The following is a 12,316-nucleotide window of genomic DNA, read 5'->3' as shown; positions in this document are numbered from 1 at the left end:
AGTATTGGAAGCAACTTAAGTGTCCATCATTAAATGAATGGATCAAAAAACTATGATATATTTACAAAATGGAATACTATGCAGCAGAAAGAAAGAAGGAACTCCTACCCTTAGCGACAGCATGGATGGAACTGGAGAGCATTATGCTAAGTGAAATAAGCCAGGCAGTGAGAGACAAATACCATATGATTTCACCTTTAACAGGAACCTTATCAACAAAAGAAGAAAGCAAGCAAAATATAACCAGAGACATTGAAATTAAGAACAATCTGACAGCAACCAGAAGGGATGTGGGTGGGGATAAGAGGGAGGAAGGGGGGAAGGGTTTTCAGGAACAACTGTAAAGGACACATGGACAAAACCAAGGAGGGTTGGAAGCAGGGGAGGGAGGTGGAGATGGCCTGGGTTGGGAGAAGTGGTGGGGGGTAAATGCAGACAATTGTACTTGAATGACAATAGAATAATTAAAAAATAAAAATAATAAAATGCTTATATTCATATTTCAAAAAATTAAGTGAACAACTGACTATAATATTAACCACATTCTACAGAGTGCCTTCACAACATCACCTGGATTAGTGTTTGATTAAGTAATGGGGTATTGTAGCTTATGAACTTGACATGTAAAGCTAACCATCACACTTCCTATATGGGTGTTGATGGGAAGCCACAGAGAAGTCAGCCTGCTCTAATGGAAATTTTTCCCAGAACCACAGGTAAGTGTTAGAAAAGTGCCACTCCAGGGATGGTAGAGCCCTCTGTGGACCTCCCCCTTATGAAGGTGCCCTGTGCCAGGTTTATCCCAGCAGACCCAGATCTGACTACATTTCCCCTGGGGATATCCCACCTTGCCTCTGCTTATTTGAGAGCTATGGTCAAGATGCAGGATCATTTTGGGAGGCAGAAGGCCTGGAAAAATTAGAGGGCAATTCTTGAAGAAGGAGTAAGAAGACAGTTGCTTAAGTCTGGAGGCAGCCAGTAGAACAAGAGCCCTTGAAGGTGGGGACCATGTCTTATCTTCTCGGTAGCCCAAAGATGGGACCACGGCTCACTGGAGATTTGCTACAAATGTTTCTTCCTTTTCCTTCCATTGCACTCCCAGATAGGTGCCTGAAACATTTTAGGCAGGTTAAATATCAGTCTCACTTTAAAGTTTTTCCAAGAAGGGAATTTATGATGGCATGGAAAGAACTTCTTGATTTAGAGGTTTCTTTCAAGGCCACTGTAATCAAAACAGCCTGGTAGTGGCATAATAACAGGCACATAGACCAATGGAACAGAATAGAAAGCCCAGAAATAAACCCAAGTCTCAATGGTCAATTAATATTCTACCAAGAGGGCAGAAGCATAAAATGGACTAAAAATAGCCTCTTGAACAAATGGTGTTAGGAGACCTGGACAGCTTCATGTAAAAAAATGAAACTCAATCACCGACTTACTCCACACACAAAAATAAATTCAAGGTGGATAAAAGATTTAAATATAAGTCATGACGCCATAAAAGTCCTAGAGGAAAACATAGACAGGAAAATCTCAGATATTCCATGCAGCAATATTTTCAGTGATATGTCCCCTATAGCAAGGGACATAAAGGAAAGAATAAACAAATGGGATCTCATCAAAATAAAGAACTTCTGCATGGCTAAAGAAAACAGTATTAAAATAAAAAGAGAAGAACTGTATGGGAAAACATATTTGCCAATGATACCTCAGACAAGGGTTTAATCTTGTCTTAGGTATATTGTCAAAATATATAAAGAATTTACACGACTTCACTCTAAGATAAGCAACCCAATTAAAAAAATGGGCAAAAGACTTGAGCAGACACTTATCCAAGGAGTACATACACAGGATCCAAAGACACATGAAAAGATGCTCAATATCACTAGCTATCAGAGAGATGCAAATTAAAACCACAATGAGATGCCACTTCACACTGGTCAGAATGTCCATCACAAACAAAGCAACAAACAACAAGTATTGGAGAGGTTGTGGAGAAAAGGGGACCCTAGTGCACTGTTGGTGGGATTGCAGACTGGTACAACAGCTATGGAAAACAGTATGGAATTTCCTCAGAAAACTGAAAATAGGAACTGCCTTTTGACTCAGCAATTCCACTGCTGGAACTATATCCTAAGAACTCTGAAACACCAATCCAAAAGAACCTATGCACCCTAATGTTCATAGCAGCACAATTTACAGTAGCCGAGGGCTGGAAGCAACCTAGGTGCCCATTAGTAATCGAGTGGGTCAGAAAACTATGGTATACTGGTACTACACTCTATTACAATGCCACTGTAATCAAAACAGCCTTGCACTGGCATAAAAACAGGCACATGGACCAGTGGAACAGCATCAACATGAAAAGAGAACCAACTATATGGGAAAACATATTTGACAGTAATACCTCAGACAAGGTTTGATCTCCAAAATATATAAAGAACTTACACAACTCCGCTGTAAGTAGAACAGCAACCTAATTAAAAAATGGGCAAAGGACTTGAACAGACACTTCTCCAAGGAGGACATACAGAGGGTCCAGAGACATATGAAAAGATGCTCAATATCTCTAGCTATCAGAGAGATGCAAGTTAAAAGCACAATGAGATATCACTTCACACTGGTCAGAATAGTCATCATAAACAAATCAACAAACAACAAGTGTTGAAGAGGATGTGGAGAAAAGAGGACCCTAATGCACTGGATTGCAGACTGGTGCAACCACTGTGGAACAAAGTATGGAATTTTCTCAGAAAAATAAAAATGGAACTACCTTTTGGCCCAGCAATTCCACTGCTGGGATTATATCCTAAGAACCCTTAAACACCAACCCAGAAGAACGTATGCACCCCAATGTTCATAGCAGCACAATATACATTAGCCAAGTGCTGGAAGCAACCTAAGTGCCCATCATTAAATTGGTGGATCAAAAAGTATGTTACATTTACACAATGGAATACTCAGCACCATAAATAAAGAAGGAGCTCCTACCCTTTGCAACAGCATGGATAGAATTGGAGAGCATTATGCTAAGGGAAATAAGCCTGGTGGTGAAAGACAAATACCATACAATCTCACCTTTAAGTGGAACCTAATCAGCAAAACAAACAAACAAACAAACAAACAAACAAACAAAATATAACCAGAGACATCAAAATTAAGAGCAAATGGACAGTAACCAGAGGGGAGGTTGGAGGGGATAATAGGGGGTAAAATGATGAAGTGTTTCCAGGAACAACTATAAAGCACACATGGACAAAGCCAAGGAGGGGGGATGGAATCAAGGGAGGGAGATGGAGATGGCTGGCATGGGGGAAAGAGTTGGGGGGAAAAGGCAGAAAACTGTACATGAACAACAATGCAATTAAAAAAAAAAAAGAAATTCCCTCTCAGTACTGCCTTCAGTGTATCCAATAGGTTTTGAGTTGTTTTGTGTTCATTTTTATTTGTTTCTGGATAGTTTGTGATTTCTACTTTGATCTCATTTTAACCCATTAATTATGTAAAAATCTGTTATTCAGCCTCCATGTATTTGAATGCTTTTGAGTTTTTCTTGAGGTTGGTTTCTAGTTTTAAGCCATTGTGATCTGAGGGCGTGCTTGATACGATTTCAATTCTCTTGAATATGTTAAGGCTTATTTTGTGTCCTACTATGTGGTTTATCTTTGAGAATGACCCACATGTGTTTGAGAAGAATGTGTATTTTTCTTCTTTGGGGTGAAATGTTATACAAATCTCATACAGTCCATTTGATCTAGAGTGTTGTTCAATATTGCAATATTTTTGTTATTTGTTGTTTGGAATATCTATCCATGTTGACAGTGGAGTGTTAAAATTCCCTACAGTGACTGTACTGCTGTCTCTTTCTTAAAGTCTTTCAATATTTTCCTTATATATTTAGGTGCACCTATATTGGTGCATATATGTTTATAAGAGTTTTACCTTCTTGATGGATTATTCCCTTAAGTATTATGAAATGACATTCTTTGTCTCTTGTTATTGCCTTTGTTCTGAAGTCTATTTTGTTTGATATAAGTATTGCTACCTCAGCTTTTTTTTTTCATATCCATTTGTGTGAATTTTTTTCCATTTCTGCATTTTCAGCCTGTGTAGATATTTTATTCTGAGGCAGGGTCTCTTGTAGACAGCATATATGTGGGTCATGTTTTCTTATCCAGTCTTTTGATTGGAGCATTTAATCCATTTACATTTAAGGTTACTATTGATTGATACTTATTCATTGCTATTTTCCCTTTGTAGCTGTGTTTCTCTCTCTCCTTTTAATTTCTTCTTCTTCTTAAAGCAGTCACTTGGGCAGATCTTGCAGTTCTGGTTTGGTGGAGCTGTACTCTTTTAGCTTTCTTTTGTCTGGGGAGCATTGCCTTCCATTTTAAATGAGAGCCTTGCTGGTTAGAGTAGTCTTGATTGCAGGTCTTTGTTTTTCATTACTTGTAATATTTCTTGCCAATCTCTTTTGGCTTGTAGTGTTTCCATTGAGAAGTCAGCTGATAACTTTGTTTGAGCTCCCTTGCATGCTACTAGCTGTTTCTCCCTTGCTTCCTTTGATATTCTCTCTTTGTCTTTAAATTTTTCCATTTTGATTGTAATGTGTCTTGGAATGGTGCTCTTTGGGGAGATCTTGATTGGGACACTGTGCTTCTTGGACTTGCATGACTTTTTCCATCACCAAGTTAGGGAACCTTTTCATCATTATTTTTTGAAACAGGTTTTCTATCCCTTGCTTCTTTTCTTCTCCTTCCTGAATCCATATGATGCAAATATTATTATGTTTCATGTTGTTCCAAAGCTCCCTTACATTATTTTCATTCTTTTTCAGTCTTTTTTTCATTTTGTTGCTCTGAGTGTGTCTTTTTTTTTCTACTTTGTCTTCTAGCTCACTGAATCAGTTCTCTACTTTGTCTAGCTTGCTATTAATTTCTTCTAGTGTGATCTTAATTTCAGATATTGCATTCTTCACTTCCATCTGGCTCTTGGTCAAGGGTTCTATGTCCTTTTTCATGCTGATGTGGGTCCCACTAAGTTCCTTGTAGTTTTCAATAATTTCCTTGAGCTTCCTTGTAACTATTACTTTGAACTCTATGTCTGATAAATTGCTTCCCTCAGTTTCACTTAGCTCTTTTTCTGGATATTCCTCCTTTTCTTTCATTTGGGGGTTGCTTCTATGTCTCCTGTTTTAGTTGTCTCTTTGTGTCTGTTTCTATGTATTAGATTGATTTGTTTTAACTCTGTCTTGTGGAGTAGCCTTGTGTGTTAGGAGTCCTGTGGGACTCAGTGGTGGAGACTCCTTGATTTCCTGATCTGGATGCTAGAGGAATGAACTCTGTGTGGGTTATGTAGACTCTTCTGCTGTATTTAGGTCTTGATTATTACTGTCCTGTTTGTTGGTGGGAGCCCCCATCTGTCCGGCTGGCTAAGAGGCTCAACCACCACCATGTGCTAGCAGAACAAAGCAAAACAACACCATCATGAGCAACACCCCTGTTCACCACAGCAATATCAACAACAAGAGAGCAAAAATAATAAAAGTGAAAAGACAAATGGAGTAGTAGGGAAAGGGGAAAAGGAAAAAGAATATAAGAAGACCAAAAGAAAGAAAAGTGATTATGAGAGGAGAAAGGGGAAGAGAACTACTACTTGTAATGAATTGAAAGAGGAAAATGGGGAAATGGAATACAGTAAAAGTAACAAAAATATGGAGAGAATGGAGAGAAGAAGGGAACAGTGAAGTACTCTAAGATAAGAGAAGAATAGGAGAAATGAAAGAAAAATTAGAGCACCAAAAATAAAAGAAAAAGAAAAAATAGATAAAAGTATGAATAAAATATCTATGAAAAATAAAAAATAGCTAAGATACTAAAATAAGAACCAAGTGCATTTGTCTAAGCACAGTTTAGATCTTGCCTTCTGGTTTCTTCCTTTGGATACTGCTCTGATGTCTGAATCTGGTATAAACCAATGTCTGGTGTTGTCCATGTCTGGCTCTCAGCCACCTTTTTAAAGCTACAGATGATCCACAGCTTGTGGCTGATTCCTCTGGGCTTGGCTGCTCCCAGGTTGGGCCAAGCTGCTCTGCAAAGCTGGAATTTATCAGCACTGAGTCCAGGGATATGCTTAGTGCTTCCGTATGTCAGCAAATGTTCTTCAGGATCTATCTCTGCCAGTCTCTGCCTGCTGGCCTTCAGTCAATCTTAGATTAGTAGCAGACCAGACTATTTCTGGGAGGGCCTCTGGTATAAACAAAGGCTGTGACTCCTGGATCTCCCAGGAGTCTGGGAGGTGCCTTTCAGACTTCAGGGAAGATGGAAGGTTTGTTTCCTCTCCCTGAAGCCATTATTCTGAATCTGTCAGGGATTATCTCCCTGTGCTTGGCAGGGTAGGGCCACTACTAGGGTTCCTGAGCCCAGATTTTGGGTCTGCCTGATGCCAGAAGTATGTTTCTGTGGCTTTCCCATGAAGGGGAGGACCAGTCTATTTCCCATGATAGTGTATGGATTGGTTGCACCCTACTGCCAGTCTCTGATGACCCCTGAGTCTGTTTATGTTGCTGTCTCCTCATCAAGGGTTAAGATGCAGAATGACAGAGAAGGTAGGGGGGAAAAGGAAAAAAAGACAAAGAAAAAAAACCCCCGGAATACCAAGATGGAACAAAACTGGGAGGCGGAGTTCACGTTGGATTGGAGTACATATATCTTTTTGAATTTTGGATTCAAATTAGTGTTTTGGATTCAAATTTAGTGCTTTGGATATTTTTTTATAAACACCCCAAAATAGGATTGTTGGGTCATATGGTAGTTCTACTTTTAATTTTTTGAGGAAACTGCATACCGTCTTCTGGAAGGGCTGCATCAATTATATTTCCATCAATAATACACTAGAGTATAATCAATTTTTTTGAACTCTGTATTTGGTTTATTGCTTGCTTCTATTTTCTTTAGTTCTTTTTCTGAAGTTTGTTCTGTTCTTTCACTTCATCATATTTCTTTGTCTCCTCATTTTGCTCCCTCTCTGTGTTTGTTTCTGTGTATGAGGTAGATCTGCTACATCTCCCAGTATTGGCAAGGTGATCTTATATAGTAGGTGTCCTGTGGGGCCCAGTGGTTCAATTTCCCTGATAACCTAATCCAGGTGCTCCTGGGGTATATGGTGTGGGTTTTGTGTGCTTTCTTATTGTAGTTCAGCCTTGATTGCTGATGGCATGTCAATGGGTGGAACATCAGGCTGACTGGCTGTGAGGAGTAGTTGTATCTAGTGTGAAGAGGCTATTGTGTGGGGGGTTGATCCCACAGAGCTTTAATGGGCTCTCATGTCTGACAAACCCACCATTTGTGGATGTCATTTGTGAAGTTAATTGGTTGGTGTTCTGGTGTGGTCTGAAGCTGGCCACCAGTTGTATTGGTTCTGACACCTCCTGAGAGGGTTTCTGGTGCAGACTCAGGTCATCCTCTTCCTATACCCAGCCTGGGGCCCCCAGTAGGAGCTATGAAATGATCTGTGGTTGGTAGCTGCATGTGCTGGCCTTTGGAGGTACCTGGGAGGGGTTACATTGTGAAGTGAGTCTGGTTGCCACTAGTGCCAGGCTTCAGGCCACTTAGCAAGAGGTATAAGGGCATGCCAAGGCCAGCTGCTGCTTGTTTGGCGTTTGGGACCTTTGAGAGGTTTCTGGAAATACCACAGTGCAGGCAAGGCCTGTGGTTTATGTGAAACAGCTGCTGAAACGTGTCTGGACCAGTCTGGTTAATTGGGTGGGGCCAGGTCTCAGAGAATCAGCAGAGTGGGGAGAATGGTGTTAACCAGGTTAATGGAGACTCAGATTTGGTGCCTGCCTGAACCTGTTGGCTGTGTGGGGGGAGGGCTCAATAAAGGGACAATTGTGCCAACCAACACTTCAGTCCTATTCTTTCAACCCTTGCCCTGAAGCCAGACAATTTAGTTCTTCCCCATATGTCCCTGGCACTTTTTGAACTGCTGTTCCTTTCCTGGGGCTAATGGTGCATGTGGATAAGTCCATTCTCAGACCCTTTAAGACACGGTATCGAACTCATTTTCACCAGGGGCCACATCAGCCTTGTGGTTGTCTTCAAAGGTCCAAATATAATTTTAGGACTGTATAAATGCAACTACTCCTTTAAAGTTAAGTGAGAGCTCGGTGCTGCCGCTGGGTAGAAACGTGGTGCTGGGCCGGATAAATCAAGGTGGAGGGTCGGATTTGGCCTTCGGGCCTTGTGTTTGCCACCTGTATGTTAAGAAGCCTGGATCTGCTGCAGCTCTATGTCTCACCTTAGAGGAGTCCCCACTGATTTTCACAGCCAGATGATGCGGAGACTCCTCTTTCTGGCTCTGGCACTCCAAGCTGGGGAACCTGGTGTGGTGCTGGGACCCTTTGCTCTTCAGAGGGTATCTCAGCAGCTGAGATATCCCTCCTGATTCTTAGTTGGCACATGTGGGTGCAGTGGTTTGAGTCTCCACCTTTCCTGCCAGTCTTGATGTGGCTTCTTTATATCCTTAGAGGACTTCTGTTCAGCTAGTCTTTGGATGGTTCTAAATGATTGTTGTTCTATAATTTAGTTGTAATTTTGATGTGGGTGTGGGAGAAGGCAAGCACAGCGTTTACCTACTCTACCATCTTTACCCCAAGTATAACTTCCTTGCAAGTCTTTTTGTTTCAAAATGGAGTCTGCTCAGAGGCATAGGATGGACCAGCTGGCTGTTCCTTCCCAATCTCGTACTTTAAGGAAGCTAAGGTATTTTCTTCCTTCAAGTGGTTTCCTCTTTCATATGAAAGTGATTGGTGATGGAATTGCCAGGCCCCAGCAATGGGTAGGTGAGGCTACTGGACCCGTTGAATCAGGGGAGGCTTCCAGGAGGAAATAGCTTTTAGTTGCCTCATGGAAGAAGCCTGGGAGGAGGCTTGAGTTTGGCTATATGTGGGAGAAAGGGATTTGATGCAGGTTGGCTGGCAGCCCATGCTTAATCTGAAGAGGCAGAATTTACCCCAGCTCCATAAGGATCCTTTTCTGCAAGCCACACCTGCCAGCCCTCCTTCCCTCTTAAACCTTGCAAGGGATGGGGTAGGGGCTGCAGTAAGTCAAACTCCATAATCACTTTATATAGGAAGAAGTGTTGCGGGAGGAAGGCTTAGAGCTATACTAGAAGGAGAACAAAATAAGATAAAAGATGAGTACTTGAGAGGATTCATGGGATCCCTTTCTTTCAAGGCCTTTCAAATTGAAGAGGTTTCTTTGCTTTCAGGCTCCCCTTAGCCACAGTGGTGGATAGATGGCCTTTGGAGTCTTCTTTGCCAGTTGGCATGTGACACATAGGCTCTGCAGACCATCAGGAAATGCTTTTTTGTAGAACCTATACAACTGAATTTGAGGTTGGAGAGAGGCAGGACCCAGGTAGATGAGGTTGAGTGTAGTTAGGCACTTTGGTGGGCACAAATAAAAGAGCCTGCAGATCTGGGAGCAATCACTTTCCCATACATGGTCCTCAATGCCCACATCAGACCTCATTATTTGAGCAGATAGAAATCCTTGGTTTTAGTTCAGCCTCAAGGCTGACAGGCATGGTGTAGTGGTTTGAGAGCTGTAGCCAGTCCTAGAAGAAAAATTATTTCTTTGGCTTCTTTCCTTGAGAAGGTTTGTTCAGGCCTTGAACTTTGGGGATACCCAGGAACCTCTACCATCCACCAGGCATTTGGAAGGATCAACTTTCCTAAGGGAGGAAAGGGTCTGGGGCCCCTGCCCAGGAGGATCAAAAGATGAGTCAACCAGCATTCAGCCAAATAAATATCTGCTGAGTCAAATTCCATAGCATGTCTGTTTGGCTGGGGAGGATGCTTTCATGGCTGGGAAGTGAGCCATGCTTAGCCTGGTCTGAGGCATAGGCCTCTCTCAGCATGTTCTGGGCTCTTCCTCCTCTAGGTTGTTCCAGTTCCTCACACTGAGTTCTCTTCTTCACTGTTCACACCAAATTCAAATAATTAATTCACTGATTTGCTTTCCCACTGAATATGAGCTCTCCAACTCATTAATGACTATGTGATTAGTCCCTTGTTTAGGGCATGACACCTAGTAAGATGCTCAAGAAATCTGTGTGCATAAATAATCAATAACATTGGGTGGTCTGAGCTAAATGCCTCTGAGTAAAACAGACAAGGATGTTACAGGGGTTCAGTGGAAGGAGCCATCACTGTTGTCCTGGGTCCTAAGAAAATGCTTGTGAAAGACATAAATTAGCCTTGATTTCCACTACCTTGAAATCACTTGAACCTGTTTTCCTCACTTAGGACAAATAAGGGTGGCATTTTCCAAAATTGATCTGTTTTCTCTCCTACAATCTAGTAATCTACTTCATCATCTCCAAGTATTTTGTGATATGCTGGAGCTGACTCCCAATGGCTTGGGAGAGCAAAGCATGCTCATCTCTTCCCCACACACCTTGCATTGGTAGCTTGAAATTGCTCACCATGAGAGACATTGACAAACACTACAAACCAGTCCTTTTTCACCCTGGAGGAGACAGTTAGCAAGTTTTATCAGCACACCACCTACCAACTACTTATTCATGTCCTTCTTTCCTTTCTTTTTCATTTTTTCTTATTTATTTGTTTGTTTGTTTATTTGTTTATTTATAGAGAGGGGAAGGGAGGGAGAGAAAGAGGGAAAGAAATACCAATGAGTTTCTTTGTTGCTTCTTGAATGCCCCCTACTGGGAACCTGACCCACAATCCAGGCATGTGCTCTGACTGGGAATCGAATGGGCGGCCCTTTGGTTTGCGGGTTGGCTCTAAATCCACCGAACCACACCAGCCAGGGCCTCTTCCATTTTCTTAACTTTTCTCCTTCCTATCTATCTTTCTTCCTCTTTTCATTTCTGCCTTTTCCCCTTCCTTTTTTCATTTATCTTATCTGATTTGCCAACTATGTATTCATTCACCTATCCATCCATCCATTCATTCATCTATCCATCCATGAATGTTTTCTGAGTATTTACTCTTTGTCAGTTTATTCCCAAGGCTCAGGATTATTTCCCAGACTTCTGGAATATAGGTACATTAACTCCAAGGACTAGTGGAGGCCTCCTAATGCAGCACCTCAGACTCAGCCAGCATTGGTGTTGGGTCCATAAACAGAACACTTTGGTTTTCCTCTTTTGCTTCTTCTTGGCTTCTCTGCTCTTTCCTCTTTATAGCCTGTTCTTGCAGGGTTGGGAGACACCATCAGGAGAAAAAGGGAGCATATCCCCATCTAGCAGACCAGGGCAATACTGTTCTTTCTTTACCTTTCCCTCATGCCTCTGGCCAGAGCCCAGTGGAATTGGGTCTGACTGTTAGAGAAAGGATTCCCAACCCTAGAAGGCTGCATGAGCTTTTAGCCAATGACCAGTGAGTTAAAATAAAAGGTGGCTCCTGTGGAGCTCCAGAACAGAGGCATCAGGCAAAAGGAATCCCCATTATTAATCTAGCACTCTACACCACCAATACCACTCCACACCTCTTAAAACTCTGACTGATCTGTGAACCAAGCTTGTCTCTACTTTTGTTCCCAGGGATGTTATTGTAAGGATTAGCAGGATTAGCTGTTCAACCTGGTGAGCCAAAGGGGCAGGGACTCCTGAGGTTGACCTGGATTCAAAGGTAAGGGAGGGAAACCCACTACTCTACACACCACCCAGGACTCTACTCTACCTGCCACCCCAGGCACACCCACCTGCTGTTCTGTCCCACCCAGCCCATCTGGGGAGAGACACAGCCCTTTACTCAATAGGGAGGCTTCCCGGGGCTATGGCAGTGGATCACAGCCTATAAGTGACCAGATGGCATATCCTGGCAAGTGATCCTGCAGGTAGTCCAAGAAAGAAAAATACTTTTTCTTACTTTTCTTCCTGAGCTCTGCATTCATATAATAGTCATACTTGAACAGCTCACTTTTGAAATAATCTGAATTCCACACTTCAGTGGCCTCTTTTTGGAGGGTATTGTCTGTGGCCTGGCTCAGAGAGGGTGGGCAGGTTTTTTTCTGAGTCACACAGCAAACCACCTACTGTGGAGACAGAGGAGAATTAGTGTTTGGGCCCTGAGGACCCAGCCACTTGGCTGGCATTGCTTGCATTTCCTCATAACTGTTGCTTTGTCTTTCAGATCCAAGCAAGCTCTGACCTGCTCTAACAGAAAATAATGTAAGGTCTGTATGTATTTTGTTAGGGCTGCTGGGACAGGCATGACTTTCAGAAGCCATCTTACATTGAAATATTTAGGTGGCTCCATGATACCCTTAGCTAAAGAAGGAAATTT

Source organism: Phyllostomus hastatus, unplaced genomic scaffold (genome assembly GCF_019186645.2).
Source record: "Phyllostomus hastatus isolate PE091 unplaced genomic scaffold, TTU_PhHast_1.1 phas_contig_113, whole genome shotgun sequence".
Classification (NCBI taxonomy): domain Eukaryota; kingdom Metazoa; phylum Chordata; class Mammalia; order Chiroptera; family Phyllostomidae; genus Phyllostomus; species Phyllostomus hastatus.
The sequence above is the reverse complement of the archived record's forward strand: the minus strand, read 5'-3'. Positions refer to the sequence as shown.